Below are 17,650 nucleotides of genomic sequence, written 5' to 3' on the forward strand. Positions count from 1 at the left end.
CTGAAAGATGAAAGCATTTGATGGGAGAAACAAGCGCCAGCATGTCCGGTGAGCGCCAGCAAAATGAAGGTTTAACAGACCAGTGGCATGGCTCTTGAAATGAGATGCCAGATCAAATTTTACCTCCCCAAAATCAAATAGAATGTCATGTCCTTCAGCCTAGAATCCAAGCTGAATAAATGACTCATGTTGAAAGCACCACCAAAACCCCTGGCAAGGAATCAGATAAGCTGCTTTTCACAAAGTAGTAGATGAGCAGTCCAGTGTATGTTCAACAATTTTGTATCAAATGCTTCTGTTTATGAACTTAAAGTAGCTTTAATAGCAGGTGTAACACTGCATGCTGAGAACAGCTGTCACTCTGCAAAGGAACATGACTATTATAAATAAAAGAAAATTTTATTTCAACGTAATATCAGCCTTGATATAGGGTGATCAACATTTACAAATTATGAGACTGAAATAAATGAAAAACAAACATTGAGAAAACATGGATAGGAGATCTTTCTGGAAAATTCAGGCTTTTTGTAGTACCTGGAAATGATGGGCTTGTAGAAAGATGGGGGGGGGGCAATTTTGCCTAAAAAGGCAAAAAGTATAGAAGTTCCACCTGTGGTTTATCTTTGAGGCAAATGCTTCAACACCAAGTCAGCTTGTTTCCTGGTACTGTGCTAATTGGGAAATGACTTCAGGGGGTACTGTGCAAATTGGGAAATGACTTCAGGGGCCAAATATTCTCTTCCTGAATATAGGCAGATCATCTTGAAAGATTTAGAATGATGAAGATGTAAAAAGATCTAGAATGATGAAGATGTAAAAAGAATTTCAGAAGTTACTTTAGTTATCTCTTAGGAGGTGCGATGCTCAGTTGCTGTCCTGTTATGCTTTGCTGGGAGAAATATACTCTGTGCTCTGAGGCTATGCTGATGCTATACTAATAAGTACTAGATAGTTTAGTTAGCTTCTTTATTTTCTCATGTTTGCTCTACATTGCACCTGCCCTAGGCTTTAACTTGTTTGCTCCAGAATAATTTTGATGCTTTTTGAAACCTTTTGAAACTTTTGTCTTTCTACCTTTTTGACTATCTTAAAAACATTTTTTCTCCCAATTTAATTGTCTGGATTTTGGCTAAGGCAATTTATCATGATTAAAACTACAGTAGGTCTTGCCTTGATCACCTACTGGGAGTTTCTTAATTTTTGTGGATGTGGTAGTAGCTCTTCCATGCAGGACTGGCATGAGAATCTTGAGTGATTAAACTTGTAGACTTTTGGAAATCCTAAAAGCACTGCCAAGAATAAAGTGTTGGAAGGTTCCAAGACCAGCCTGGTTCCTTAGTTATCTAAGTTTCCTCAGTTCATTCACTCCAGAATTAGAAGGAAATGGCCAAGTAGTCAGATTGAACTCCCTGAACCTAGTGGTCCACTACATCATCCATCCTAGTTTTCAGTAGATCAGGGACATCCAGCATATACCTATTTTAAGACTATTTTTCTGCGAACAATAAAATATTAGACAAAGTACGAGGATCATGGCAACAAAATTAACACAATAATGACTGAAATTAGTGATAGAAATAAGAATCGCTATACATATTAAACATCCTTTAAGATAGCTATGACAGTAGCTCAGTTTCACCCATGCAAATAAAGAAAAACGATTAAGTAGAACTGGGACACATGACTGTTTTTATTAAGCAGAGCTAGACATATGAAGAATCATTTGGTCTTAAGGAAACCTGAAAAGGAATTTTGAGAATCCGAGGAAACTTGACTTAAAAACCAGATCTACACATCCATTTTAATCCTTCCTGAATCCACAGTTACTCCACATCCAAACAATAGGGGTGAATGCAAATTCAGAAGTGTTAAAAGGAGTGTGTAGACTGACCAAAATTATTGTCACTTAGCTATTTTTGAATACTTTCTTTGAGTGAACTGGGAAAAAAATGCTTTCGTATGGCATTTAATTTGACAATAAAGTCTTTCCAAAGAAGCAAACTGAAAAAAGCAACAACTGATATAATATTAGACTGCCCCTATTGTTAGTGGATCATAACTTCAGAAAGTATGAATGGCCCTATAAACTGTTGATTCTTTGGATTCATAACTGTATGACAGACAGATATTGTTCCACAGTCACACATCATATACAATAGTTATTCAGCTGCAAAGCATGTGAGGTACACAAACAGCTGTTTCTCATATTTGACTCATGCATGCAAGGCCGGGGGGGGGGGGAATGGACCTTCCATGTCAAAATGAAGGGACCCAAAAATATGAAAGAGGCTCTCATTCATGTAATTCATCTTCCTTCAACAATTGCCAAAGAAAGCCTCTTAAATACAAATAAGTTGTGTTTACAAAGAAGGGTTACCAAAAAAAGTTGCATGTTTCTTTCATGTTCCCTCTTTCATGTAACTTTCTGATGCCCTCTCACTCTCTCAGATTGACTGAGAAATTGTGAGGGTTGTCTGCAGCCAGTTAGAACACCCGGGATAGGGAGTGAAACGTTTAAATCTGTAAAAAGCCATGGAGTCTAGTGAAGAGTGCTCTTTCCTTTAGTCTGTCACTCCTTCTGAGAACATTGTGTCGAGCTTCTTGTACCCTCCATCTTGGATTGCTGCTTGCCCACCTGTCTGCCTGTTGTGACTCCAACTGGAATATTTTCTATTCCCTCCCCCTTTTCCTTAATTTTTGAGGAGATTTGTTTACCATATCTTCACAGTATTTTTGTTGCCCCTGCTAGACAGTACTTAGGATTTTTTTTATTTTATTTTTGCTCTCAGTTTCTTTGGGGATCCCCCCCTGCTGTTTGGGTGTTATTTGTTTGTTTGTTCAGTCCTTTCCTTTGTGGAATTATTTTGCCTAGCCTGCCTGCTGGACTTGAAGATGAGAAGAGAAGGTATCAAACTAGGGGAAAGAGAATGGTTCCCATATTCTGCTAGTTTTACTTGTTGGGAAGCTTTGACTGTATTCTTTGCCTTGATTTGCGTACTTGACAACAACAAGAACAACAACAAGAAGAAGAACAACAAGAACAACAATAAAAACAACAACTTTGAACTGCAGACCTGGAAGGGACCCTATGGATAATTGAGCCCAGCCCCTCTCAAAGAGGCAAGGAGGCACATTGGGGGACTGAACTCCCAACCGCTGTCTCTGCAGCCAGAGACCTAAGCCAACGAGCCTTCCAGCACTTCTTTTCTCGGTTTTTGGAAGTGGTGTTTGTGTTGATTGTGTGTTTTTATTTGCTATTTATTTCTTTTGTGTGTATATGTTTTCCCTGTTTGATTTGCTTTTTCAAATTATGTATTTAATTTACTCTGCATTTCTTTCTATCAAAGGTGTATATTTTGGTGAATTTGGAGAAGTCTGTTCTGTTTGCTTCTGTGGTGTGGGGGGGCATGAGATGGACTTTCTGACTCTGTCTGTGCCACTGGACTGCATGGGTAGTTGTGGTTAGTTGTCGTTAAACATAGTTTGGGGCATTTTTTTTCCTTGTTGTTCTTGGTGATTCCATATATTTGTGGGTTGCTTTGGCTTGTCTGTTTGCCAGGCAGCCTTCCTTGCTTTTTTTTTCCCTGTTGTGTTGCCCAGACCCAGGGGATCTCTACAGTGCTGAGTGGTTAGCATTGAACTCATTGCGTTGTTTTCTCTTTTCTGATTTTAGGACATTTTACTGCTTTTTAAAATTATTTATTTATTTTTCTCTTTATATTGGTAGGGTGGGGTAAGGGATAACCGGGATAAAGATACATTTAGAGAGGGTGGATTTGAACGGTCACATTACAAATCGGTATTTTTTTTCCTCATAAAAATTCTAAATAATCCCTTCTAAGAGTAATTCCAATTATCATACAAAATATATACATTATATAGAAAAATCTAAATTCAGACAGGTATTTTGTAATTCACATTATTTATTATGTAGCTGGTCTTTTTTGCAACCATGTATATAGTGGCAGCCAAGTTTCCCAATGATCCTTTTTCTCTTTTGGATTCAACCATTCTGTTAGCATATCCATTTCTGCCGTTTCCAGTACTGTATTTTCCCTATCAGTTCGTCTATTTGTGGTATTCCAGACTCCTTCTAGTGTTTCGCTAATACTGTTCTTGCTGCTGTTATCATATGGATGGCTAAGAATGCTTTTTCAGAATCTAATGTATTAGGCAAAATATTTAATAGAAAAAATTCTGGTATCATAGATATTGGAGTTTCTAATATCTCTTGCAGTATTTGGTTGACTTTGGTCCAGTATTTTTGGGCTTCTTTACACATCCACCACATGTGGTAAAATGTCCCTTCTTTCTGTTTACATTTCCAACATACATTTGAAAATTGAGTGCTTATTTTAGCCAATATATATATTGTCCTTGAATATTGTAGATTTAGTTATATTTATATTTATTTTCCAGATTTGTTCCCATTGGTTTAATTCAATATTGTGTCCTATATTCAGTGCCCATTTGATCATGCATGCTTTTACTACTTCATCTTGTGTTTCAAAATCTAAGAAGAAATTATATAGTAACTTAATGCATTTTCTTTCAGATTCTAAAAGAGTTCTGTCAGAAGGAGTATTTTCTTGATAAAATCCCTGTTGCATATCTTTAGTATACCTTGATATTAGTTGTGATCGCGCCCACCAATCCATTTCAGTGCCTTGGTCTACTAGCTCTTGTTGGGTTTTAATAAAACCATTGATATTGAAAACCTCACTATATCTTACTATTTTCTTATTTTCTCTCAAATGTGGTAGAGCAAATGCTTCAACTGGTGTTCCCACTGTGGTATTTTAATATATATTTGGTTTTTTACTTTATTCCACATCGACAAGAGTGCCTTCCTTAGTATATGGTTGTTGAATTGTTTGAAGTCTTCTGTTCTATTGTACCATACGAATGCATGCCAGCCCCATTTCAGATCATATCCTTCTACTTTCAGGAGTCTCGTGCTTTCCAATGTTATCCACTCCTTAATCTATACCAATGCAGATGACCTGTAATACAGAAGCCAATTTGGAAGCCCCATTCCTCCTCTTTTTTTCTTTTTCTTTTTCTTTTTTTCTTTTTTTCTTTCTTTTTTTTATTTTTATTTTTTTGGTCTTGTAGATGCTTAATTTTAATTCTGGGTTTTTAATTCTGCCAGATAAATTTAGATATGCATTTTTCATGCTCCTTAAATATTATTTGTTTCAAAACAATTGGAATTGTTTGGAAAAGGAATATGAGTTTTGGTAGAATGTTCATTTTTGATTGTAGCAATTCTACCCATCATTGATCATTGTAAATTTGTACAACTAGAAAGGTCTTTCTTAATTTCGTCCATCAATTTTAAGTAATTATCTTTCAAAAGAGTGCTTGTTTTCTTTGTGAAGAATATGCCCAAATATTTTACTTTCCTTCCTTCCTGAAAATGTGTCATTTACTGCTTTTTGAATTGGTTAGTGGGTGAATGAGACTCTGTGCATAAGACTGCTGGTGGGGTTTGGTATCCTGGCTGAAGAAGCATTGTTGTGTGGCCTCTAGTAGTGATGTGAACTGGGTGGTAGGCACTGCTAGAGGTTTTAATTGCTTTGTTGTTGGGGGGTGAAGATGATGATGATGATGATGATGATGATGATGATGATGATTACGATAAAGGTGATAATATAAAGTATTGCCTACACAGTCCTGATGATGAAAATTTTTCTTTCTCATCTGCACTGTTGCATGATGATGTGATGATATATGAACTAGAGCCTGTACAGTTGATGATGATATCTCTTTCCCATTTGTGGCTTGTTGATGATGATGATGAATAATCGAATATAAACTAGTGACTATGTAGGTCTAATGATGATTTTAACAGAAAAGGGTTTTAAATTTTTGGCCAGTGTAGACTATTGATAATGTAGTTCATTTCATTTTTCATTAGAACTTATCAAAATCTTCAAAATTTTATCAAAATAGGCACGTGTCATCAGAAACTCAGTGGAAAATTTTCTTTCTTTTTCTTTCTTTCATAGAAAATTGAATGAAGAAATTAAATGAAAAGGTTTAATCAAAATTGGGGCACCAAAAATGGAAAGGAAACTGGGCACAGGTGGCCCTCCTTGACAGAATCATTCATAATTATTATATCGTGAGTACCACCCAGCTCAGAAGAAAATTCAGATGACCAATCTCAACAGGAAAATTGGGCCCATAAGTATAGTCTGAGCAATATATATGAGAGAACTGGTGTGATGTTGTAGTGGCTTAGCAATAATCTACTTTAGTCTCTTTCCCAATATGCAATCAGGCCTAAATTGACCCGTCTGGTGCAAGGGTCAATGGCATAGCATATTTATTTCAAAAGCATCACGCTTTTAAAAGATGGCTTAACAATGGGGCATTATTTCACTAATCTATTGTGCAATAAATAATGACTGATGAATCATAAAACATGTACACTGCAGAGAGCAGGAATACTTGGGTCACAATGTGAGAAACAAAAATTACATCATTACTGCTGATCATTCAGGGTGAAATGAATGAGAAAGGAAGCACAGGAAAAGGAAAAACCTACAGGCAGAAGAAATTGGGAGAATGGTTTGGATATCAGTGTTATACATTACTATTCAGTAGCTGCATCCAAATTCAAAATAGTCATGATGACATTGAGCTGGTAGGATTAAACAAGAAGAAAATTAGATGTTGCTTATAATATTTTTTAACATATTTGATAAACTTTCACATTGTTGGTTTGATCTTCCTCTGTACCTACCGGTATTTGTTTTTGATTTGATTTTTTTTAAACAAAAGTTATACTTTTGAATAAGCAACAGACTTGTTAGCTGTTCAGAGTTTGTTAGGGTCATGTTTTATTTTAATTCAGCAGCAATAAACTTAATGAACTACAATAATTGGTACAATAAAATTGCATGCAAGTGCAATATACACAGAGCACAAATACCAAGTGCCCTTGGGCAGCTGTAATAATAATATGCGGAGACACTTTCACCAAACTGCTTCCGCATCTTTTGTTCAGGAAAACGTTGCAAAACTGTTTAGTTGGAGTCTAGTCCCTGCTGAGGTCAGTGGTGAAACTCACTACCAGCAGTCTTTCAGCCTTAATGGTTTTATTTATTTTGCTTTATGATTTGTTTTATGGAGAGTCATAATGTTAAACAAGCTGTCCCTTTTTGCAGGCACTCGTTACTCACATCCAAGCTAAGCAAGGTCACAGTCAAGTTTACATTAAGTACTTCTAGGGTTTTTTATTATTATTATTTTCATTTGGACAGAAAGCTGTGTTACTAGGTTTCAGCATGTTTTTAAAAAAACATAATCAAAGTATTGTGAGACCTTTAAGGCTACCATATTTATTTCAGTATGAACTTAAATGAGTTAAAAACTACCTCATGAGAACAAAGTGGGTTTGTTTTGGTTTTCGTTTTGTTCTACAGATGCATATATTTCATTATGAGCATCATCCTCCAATTGAATTTCATGGCCATCAAAGTGTTTTACTAGATTTCAATGCCATGGTACTTAGAAAATTACTTTTTGACAGCAATCCATTCTCTTTACTTGCTACCATTACTGTAAAAGTCATTTATTGTTGCTGCTTGTTACTGTGTTGGAAAGTAACTCTTTACCTTCTTGTTGCTTTTCCATTACTTTAAAAATGTTTAGGTTTGAAAAGAAAATGGCCAAATACTGTAGTTAAAAACAAATCTGATCAAAATGCCTCTTAAAACTTCTCTTTAAAGTGACATTAAAAGTTGTGTTTAAAAGTAACTGCAAAATGTTACTTGTTTGCAACAGTGATTTCATTCATACCCATGTTAGTGATTTTGAAATGCATTTTATATCTTTGTTACCCCAACAGTAAAAAGTAACTAATTACATTTAACAACATTACTTGCAACTATTCATTTCCAATGTTTGCAGTGCCGCACCTTCTTCAACATAACACTTGGCTGAGTTTTTAATTTTTAAAATCTGATGGGTAAAAATCTGTTGTCTTATCATATAAATTTAATCCAGGAGAAACATTTGCTTGTGCCAAGACTGCCTTCTTCCTTTGTATCTTGTGCATCTCTTATTCTCTGGCTATTCTTGTGTTTCTGAGCATATATCACTCAATAATATTCTACTTATTTATCTATAATATTACATGAAGTCCCTTCTTATCCTTCACTTTTTGACAGTAATTCATTCCTTTTACTTGCTGCCACTGTAATAATATACGTTTTTAGGGACTTCTCTCGAGAGACAGGACTCCAAGGAACAGCTGTTCAAAGTAGTATCTACATGGCATTTGTTGACTAGTGGAAGAAAGCCAAAGTGATGTCACATTTGGAGCATCCAACAAGGAATGTCCCTATATTACAGATAAACTGGAGAGGAAGAAAACTATGAATGCCATCTAGAGCTTATGGGAGGAAACCACTATCACTATAATTAATAGTTAATAAATAACTAATAAATATGTGCATACAAGCAAGCCACACTGACAGCTTTTTTCAGGAAGATAACTGAGAAAGTCTAAATACTTTTACAGACTGTAGTATTGCTGCTTTTCTCCCCTTCATTTTATATTCCCTTACTGGTCTTCATGGCTAATTTCAAGTATCTTTTATAAACTTAGTAAATTTTTCTGACTGAGACAAGTATTTCATGGAAGGTATTCCTGTGAAAATGTTGCAGAGAGATGTTCACATCGGCCTTAGGGAGAAAGGTCATGTTTCAATGAGGCTCTCAAGGGCAGATACCTGTGCTTCTGTTTTACCAGGTGGAAGGTGCAGATGGATAAGAAAGTAAACATGGAAGAATCGCAAAGATTTTTCACCTTGAGGTTACAAGCTTCTCTATAAAGAGAGAGGAAAAATCTGAAAAAGCAAGCAAGAAAGCATATATGAACACAGGCAGAAAGAGTTCAGTATCCAAGTTATTGCATATGACTTTAGATGTTAAGACAGAAGAACAAACTTCACATCAGTGCTACATTACAATATCCATTTCAGGGACTTTCCTATTTCTGTCTGGGAAAGGCTATCACATCTCAGATGCTCAGTCGCTACTATTGCAGGATCTAATGAAACAAATCCTCCATCTCTTCTACTGTGACAAACTGGGGGTGGGGGGGATAACAAAAACTTTAAACCATCTTATTCATATGAGTGTGTGTTCTGGAATTTTTGGGAACGTGTAAGATTCTTTACTATGAGAATAAATGCTGATAACTACTTCAGTAACACCTCTGATAAGAAACGATGTCATTTCTGTGTTTCATTCTAAATATCATGTAAGAATTCAAGTTGTCAATAAACTGGAACTATTGGAAATGGGCTTTTAAACAGATTGGTGTTTTTTCTATCTGGCTCTGCATCCAGACTAGGGTGACGTGCTCTGAACAGAGGCCTTGGAACAGCGTCTAGTGTGGCTGAGAAGGCCAATGCGAGAGTGACAGTCCCTTCCACACTGAAGACAAATACAATCTGTTTCCTGTCCAGCTCCCTGATTTTGCTGGTTTAGGGGCTGCCTCTTTGCCTCAGCCTGATGAACAAGGGTCTCTTCAAACTGGGAGAGGCCATGGTGCATTGCCTGCCTCCAGGCGGAACACTCAGATTTCAGTGTTTCCCATCTGTTGAGGTCCATTCCTAAGGCCATAGTTACCATAGTCTCCTGAGACTGAAGGATGCCTACACCTTTGCATGGAGGATGGACCATGAGGACATGAAGCAGAGCCGCCATTCCCAACCCAATGGAGAAGCAAAGAAGAATGGACAGCAAATGATACTGACTCCTGTCTATGATCCTCAAATGAGGAAATCCTATTCACTCAAGAGAACCTAGAAGCAGATTACCCTCATTAAGCTGCATATACTCCAAAGCTCCAGGATGCTGAAGATGATGTTCGGCAACTTCTATATTCACTTTTAAAGTTGTACTGAGGAGCAAGGGGTACTTTTTGATATTACTTGCTGATATTTATTTATTCTAAACCTACCCTCTTTCGGAAATGCTGTCTGCAATAAATAATGACTGAAATCCTGTAGTAAGTGGCCTCTAGACTAGGCCTATTGAATCAGTGGGGATTTTGTGAGTCAACACCTATGTACATTCCATTGATTCAGTGGGACTACTCTAGTTGTGACTTACTGCTGGATTTCAGCCAAGATGTCCAGGAGGAATAAAGAAATCAGATATTGTAAGGAAAGCATTGAATCTAGTGTGGTATAAATTCCGAGCACAAACATATAAGAGAACCCCATTATGGGTAGCCCCCATAGAAGCCTTTACAATGAAAATGTTGAATCCAAAAGGGATGATGTTAACATACAAAGAGTTACTTAATAGAGAACAAAACTTAAAAAGTAAGCAAGAATTAGAGGAATTAGGGCTGGCATCAGATTGGTGGTCATTGAATAAATTAGAATCAAGATATAGAAAAGATGGAAATTTGGGTTTTTCTGAAGGTGAAGTACAGGTAGATAAACTCTGGATTTATTCTGATGAGAAAATAATAAAGAAAATGTACACATATTTATTGGAATATGAATTGGAAGATGAAAGGGTAAAGGAAACAATGATAAAATGGGCAAGGGATTTCGGTTATAACATTGATATTGATCACTGGACGATGATGTGGAAAGACTGTTATAAAATGATTAAGCCAGTAAATCTAAGAGAAAATGTCCTTAAAATGTTTTACAGATGGCATTATACTCCTATAAAACTGGCAAAAATGTCAGAAGGTGGTAGCAATATCTGTTGGAAATGTAAAAAAAAGGTTGGAACTTTCTATCATATGTGGTGGTCATGTGAAAAAGCTAGGGGCTACTGGTTACAGGTGTGGGAAATGATAAGAGGAATTATTCAAAAGAAATTAAACTTGAGACCTGAAATAGCATTATTAAACATTATCCCAGAAATTACTGACAAGAAAATCAAATATTGTTTGATGTATATATTGATAGCAGCTAGGTTACTCTGGGCCCAAAAATGGAAAAGTGAAGATGTACCTACAATGGAGGAGCTCCTGAAGAAGATGCTGGACATTATAGAACTGGATACACTATCAGAAGCGCTACGAGATCAACCGAGAGACTATGCAAAACAAAGTTGGAACTTAATACATGCTTGGGCCCAGGGTCAGACCTGAAGATAGGGTAAAATGATTGATGGGTTTTGTTTTCTTCTTAGTTTTTTCTTTTTTTCAATACTCTCTGAAGTTTGGGAAAGCTGGAATGTAATGAGGTCTGGACCCCTGTCCTCAAAGGGGGGGAGGGTCTGTGATGTTTGTAATGTAGGTTTAGATATGTGTTGGTAGTTGAAATAATAATAAATAAATAAATAATTTTTTTTTAAAAGTAATCAGATGTGAGTACAGTGGTGCCTCGCTTAATGGGCGCCCCATTTAACGATGAAATCGCATAGCGATTAACTTTTTGTGATCACTTTTGCGATAGCTTTGCGATGTTTCCTATGGGGAAAAATCGCTTTGCGGTGATCGGTACCCTGTTTTGCTTACCAATCATTGCAAAGCAAAGATTTTTTAACAGCTGATCGGCGGTTCCAAAATGACCGCCGGGTAAAAAAAATGGCCGCCCACTGTTTTCTGGGATGGATTCCTCACTTACCGGACAGCTAAAATGGCTGCCGTATGGAGGATTTTCGGTTAAAGGTGAGTCTGAAGCCCATAGGAATGCATTGAAGGGGTTTCAATGCATTCCTATGGGCTTTTTAATATCGCATAGCGACGAAATCGCTTTGCAACGATTATTGCTGCACCGATTATCGTCGCTATGCAAGGCACCACTGTAATTTGCAATAAGGCACTCCTGAATAGTTTGTGGCTGTATCTGGATCAAGGCCCTGTGTCTGTTCTTATTCCAAAATAAAAGGTTAAGCATGCTTAAAATTTACGACAGATATAGTTTGGATCTCATGCTGAAAGGACAAAGAGGAAGAGATCCAATAATTGTCTATTCCATTGTAGAACCCTTAAGTCAAACATCAGCTTGGGCCTTAATTCAGCCCATATACTTTATCACATGTTATCATTTCAGATATAAAGCCTAGCATGTAGATGATGTTAGACAGATGCATATGAGAATAAGAATAGGAAGCTATGTGTTCTTGTAGTTGTGCGATTTACCAAGCATGAGGGTAGTTAATGACTTTGGATACCTTCAAGCAAAAGCTAAGATATTATTCACACATACATGTGCACCTCTTGGTCTCTTAAATATGTGCCTATGCATGCCACTTTTTTCACATTTAAATTCTCCACACACACCATTAACACTATTATAAAATAACAATGCAATGCAAGATTAGAACATCAGTAAACCATTTGGAACATTTTGTCCATAGAAGAAACAGCGTTATTGCTAAAAGACTGCCAACTGGCACTCAAATCTGATCCTCAAGAAAGAAAAGAGAAGGAAAAAAATGTTACCATATTACTCAGTTTGTGGTAAATCTCAGATGAGGAATTTATGTCATGATTCACTGAAATCCCATTTACTTCTGTAGTTCTAGTCAGTGGTTCTGATTCCACTTCTATGTCAGATCCAACCTATCAATCTATCTCATTACCATGGAAATCAGTACAAAACAGCGGAGACAGATGAGTGCTTAGAATGTTTGACACCAAGCATACTTTGAACCCATGAAAACCTATGGATTTTCTTTTGAGTAAAGATAGCAGTTAGGCTCAGATTAGACTATTAGAGTTATTATTACATCATTAACTTTAGATTTCCCTTGCATGAATTTGCTCAGTTCTTTATTTTGCATGTTAGTTTACTTCCTGGTTTTCTGATCAGTCCCCAAGAGATAAACATGGGCTTCATTTGGAAGTCTCACTATAGTTTGAATGAAGTGTGTGCCTGCAGATAAAACACTGTAATAACAAGTTATATATGTGCCCTTTCAACATGTGAATAGACCTCCAGTTTCATTGATTTGTTACTGCATGCTACCCAAAATGCCTGGTGCTGGTTGTTTAAAATGGTTGTTTAGAATAACAGATAATAAGGAAAGACTTCATGGCTAAGTGGCTGTGTAGCAGATGTGTCATTTGTTTTATTAATTAAGTGCTAACTATATATTTCATTTGGAATGAACGTATCCCCTGAATACTTTATTGCACTAGGAATATTTTTGAACCGTGTCACATTTTGTTAACAGGTACACTTGTAGCTGGCCTATCCATTAGACAGATTAGGTGGCTCCCAACAAGAGCACTTTGGCAGGGGAGAGTTATGCTCTAATCATGTTTGTAATCATGGATGGTCAGAAAGCCTCCAACATTCACCACCAGAATAAAAGCATGGCTGACATCCATGTTCTTGTTAATTGTTTTTATGATAGATGAGCCTCAGTGGCCATGTCAAATTTGCAGCATGTTTTCTTTCCAATATGAGCATCGGTTAACAATGATTACAGTGTATTTCAGTACATGCGCCTGATCAGATCGACACAACATGGAGAAAGAAAAGAATTCTCCATTTTTAAGAACCTTGATCAGGAGCTATAGACCCATGAATAGTAGACCTTCATCCTATAAATAGTTTACTGGAAAATATTGCTGAGGCAGATTGATCCACTTTATTTAATAATGTCAGTGGCACTGAATTGCAAATGAACAATGATCTCTTTTACCCTGAATGGCAGTTAATAAACACATCTAAATACAAAGTCATTATTGCAGTAGAGGACATTTTGCTAATCACTTCGAATAATTTAATATAGTGATATCTGGTCAAGTGTTGAAAGTATGTTGAAATAGTTGTATCCTATAGCTAAAAATACCTGTTTGATAGCACTGCCTTTTTTTCCTGCTAGACCTCTTTCAATCAGTCCTATTAGGACTGCAAACCCACATTTGTCTAAAGGTGTGGTTAGAGGTCAAAATTGTCTTGGACGTGCATTGGATTTAGCATGCTTGAAATCAATTTTAAAAATATCCGTTTACACAATGTACAACTGAGCACACATTATTTTGGCCAAGAAGCATGGATTCTTTGTTTGAAAAGCAAGAAATTTTAAACTGCTTTGAAGCGGTTACTTTAAGTTGACTGTGGATGTGATTTATTTTGAATTGTTTTTGCAAGCGCGCTCACTTTTGGTGGAGTAAATTGTGTCTATGAAGTTTGTGAAACAATGGATGCCAGGGTTACAGATTGTGGCTGTATGAGAACCTTGCATCTAATATGGCCTTTTCTAACAAGTTAATATCTAACAAGTGCTATCCCAGTTTGAAAGAATCAGTACAATAATAATCTCCCTCCATAAAATTATTGAAATTCATGATTAACACCATCCCCAAAACAAACAGGATGCTAATGAATCAATAAAGTAACTTTCAAAAGCTGGCTTCCTTTCCATCACATTGTATTTTATGAAATATTGTTCCTGACAATGAAAATCACCCACAACTCATCAGATAAAATACATTCACAAACCTCCACACTTATTTTTAGCTCTATTAAATTCCCAACACTTGCACTTCTCCTAGGCAATGAAGAGAATCAACCACAGCTGACATGTCATCAGAGAATCTCAGCTTTGTAATTCTTTGGTGCCCAGAGAGATTGAATCAATGAGACCAGGAGACAGAGAGAATGAAGGAATATATTCCCCTTAAGGAGGAATTCTCAATCAAAGGAAGTATAATGGGATGATGGAAGATTTGTTTGGTCGATTAATGTGATTTTACAGTGTTTAGGAAAGGAAGCAAAAAATCTCTAATATTAACTTTTAAACTACTCAACTTTTATTTTAAAAAAACGGAGGTGAAAACTGCTATACAATTCTGATTTCTGAAGTGAAGCTGTACCACTGATTTGTGGTGCTTATTTTAAATCAGTTTTGTTTCTTATTTAATTTAATTTTTTTAGAAGGTCTAGAGCAACGGGGGGCGGAGTCTTGAGTGCATATGCACTTCACTGTTTGTGTTTTGCTTATCCCTGGTTTAAATAGTGGGTTGCAAATCTGGCCAGCTGGCATAGAAATCCCAGTTTGGGTGGCAGTATGCTCAGGCACGGAACATGTTTACCAAATGCTAACACTGTGCCTGGCTTGATGTCACAGAGAAATGGGGGGGGGGGCGGAAACATGCTCCCATTAATTAGCAATGATATATCATCTGTAATATCTTTCTCATATCCATGGTTGGCCTTACATAAGAAGTAATTGGAGTCACACAAAAGAGAGTGTGCAAAAGGGGGAGGAGGATACTGTGTGATTCCTCTTACATGTGCTTAAGAAGTGGATAAGATTTGGGTCATAATGTCTTGGGCCACCCCTGTCTCTCCAGTGAAAAAAAACAAGCACTCCAGCAACACTATATCCTGTCCTGTGCACCAAAGATCACACCCATTCTCTAAAGCAGGTTGAATGAAGGACAATGATTAGGATTGATGTGAATATAATGGTTTGTACAATACTGATATATCACTTTGTAAAGGGACACATTCTCAATCTCCATGTAGATTTTCTTTGTGGAGCTAGAGAAGCAGTAGGCAATCATAGCCCAACCTTAGTTCTAACATTTGTTAAACCCTGTGGCAAGGCATAATTATATGTGCTAGTTACCTGCCATAAACCTTTGGGAATAAGATAGGATGGGGAATGGAGGGAGGAACAGATCTGTAGGAAAATGTGCATGAAAGATACCAAGTGTACTGAAAATGAGAGATTTTTCAAAATGTTAAATATTGTAGGTTACACTACTGGACTGGCAAGTCACAGTGGTTTCCATATGTTTGCCCCCAGGTAAGATCTGATGGTCTATAAACTATTGCTGGTTTAGGCAAACAGATGCTAAATATATGTCTGCTTTTCAATTCTGGGGGCTGTCACGAAGGGTGGGGGAGAACAGTCACTCTGCTCCTTCATCCCTACAATTTAATCTTTGGATGGCTTGAAGCTCAAGCAAACTCCATCTTCGCTGCACTGCCTATTCTAAATAAGCAGCATGAGGAGGACGAGTGGAGGAAGAGAAGGACTACATTTAATACACTTGATTCAGGAAAAGAGAGTCAAGGGAAGCATTATGGATACACAAATACAATAACCTGGTGGGCTAAAGTAAGGACGCTCTTGTGCTAATAAAAAGGCTTTGTTCTAAAGTGTGTCTATGTACATACACACACACAAAGATGATGAACACAGTGCATCACACAGCTAAATTTAATATATGCAGGGGTATGATGTTTGCAGTGCATGCATTTCAGCAGGTCCCATTAGTGTGCCTTTCCCCTCCAGTGAAAACAGAATGAACCACAGCCCCTTCTGGTTTGCATAAAGCAAACAAAATTAGATTTGCTTTGCTGAATTGAAACCCGCTTGGGACTGCGAGGCTCTCTCGGGAACAAATTACTTCAAACAATCCCTTTGTACCATAACAAAATCAAAAAATTCAGGCCAATCAACACGGCTCAAAAACCCTTAACACAAGAATTAATAATACAACATAGTCTATTTTTATTGCTTCTCTGCGACAGATACTTGTTTTAACGTAATTACGCTTATTTGCTGTCCACATGTTAAATCAGCTTGCATATGTTAACCGATGTGACATAAAACAACTTTTCCTGTTTCTTCATAGCAGCCAGCTTTGTTCCTGTAGGAATGTGATATCTATCTCAGATAAGCCAAATACAATGCTAAATTAAACTGGATTGCAGTCCTTCTGCAAAAGGGGAAATGTCATATATTTTTAGAGCTATATATTGAAGAATTTCTAAACATGCTTTCCTGGATGCAGGTCTCGCTGAAATCAGTGATCCATACTGCAAAGTAAGGATGATTTAGATTGGGTTGGGGGGGGTAGCAACCAGTCTGTTCTTCCCCAAAAATTAAGCGCTGTTTGCTGCAGAAGGTCTTCAGAGTGTTAATTTTATTAGGATAACTTGTTCAAGCATTGCACAGTATGTTTTGATCTCCAGCTTACTTCCAAAAATGTGTTCAAACTGCAGATAAAGCCAACAACATACTAAATCCCTTTTCATTGCATCCAAGGTTGTCCTTAGTGAAATGCAAGTTTCAGAAGGTTTTAGATCACTTACAACTTTTTAAAAAGCATTACAGTGTTTGATCTTCATCCCACTGTGAACAACAGTGGATCTGAATTTGTTATTTGTCTTGTCCATCTCAAGCACTTAGCCTGCTTAAACCACAGGGAGGAATATTGGGTTTTTATATGTTTAGCAAGGATTTATGTTGTTGCTTCTGTCAGTATTATAATTTCTGCTGTTCCAAAGTAAGTGCTACACTGCACTATCGTCAACAGCATATAAGCAATCATAAACAACGGCTGGTCTTAATTCTCAAAGCTAACCAAACAGGATTCATAGGAGGTTATTTTTGTTTTTATGAATCAAATGTTATTTCAAAAACGCTGAGATCTCTGTTTACCTATTACATCCAAAAAGTGCTTTCTTAATAAGTTTGAGTTAGTGAAATAGGGAGATAAAGGTCTCAACCCAACCCCAACCCCAAAACAAATATGGTAGTGTGGAAGCCTATTTAACTAATATGAAAGACTTATTTTTTCAGTTCAAATAAATATTAGGTGTTAAGCAGTTTTTCTACAGCGCCATTGCAAGGAAGAAAGGACAACAAATCAATGGAAATTTACGCAGAATGGGTCTTCTCCGCTAAT

The sequence above is a fragment of the Pogona vitticeps genome, chromosome 1, assembly GCF_051106095.1.
Source record: "Pogona vitticeps strain Pit_001003342236 chromosome 1, PviZW2.1, whole genome shotgun sequence".
NCBI lineage: Eukaryota > Metazoa > Chordata > Lepidosauria > Squamata > Agamidae > Pogona > Pogona vitticeps.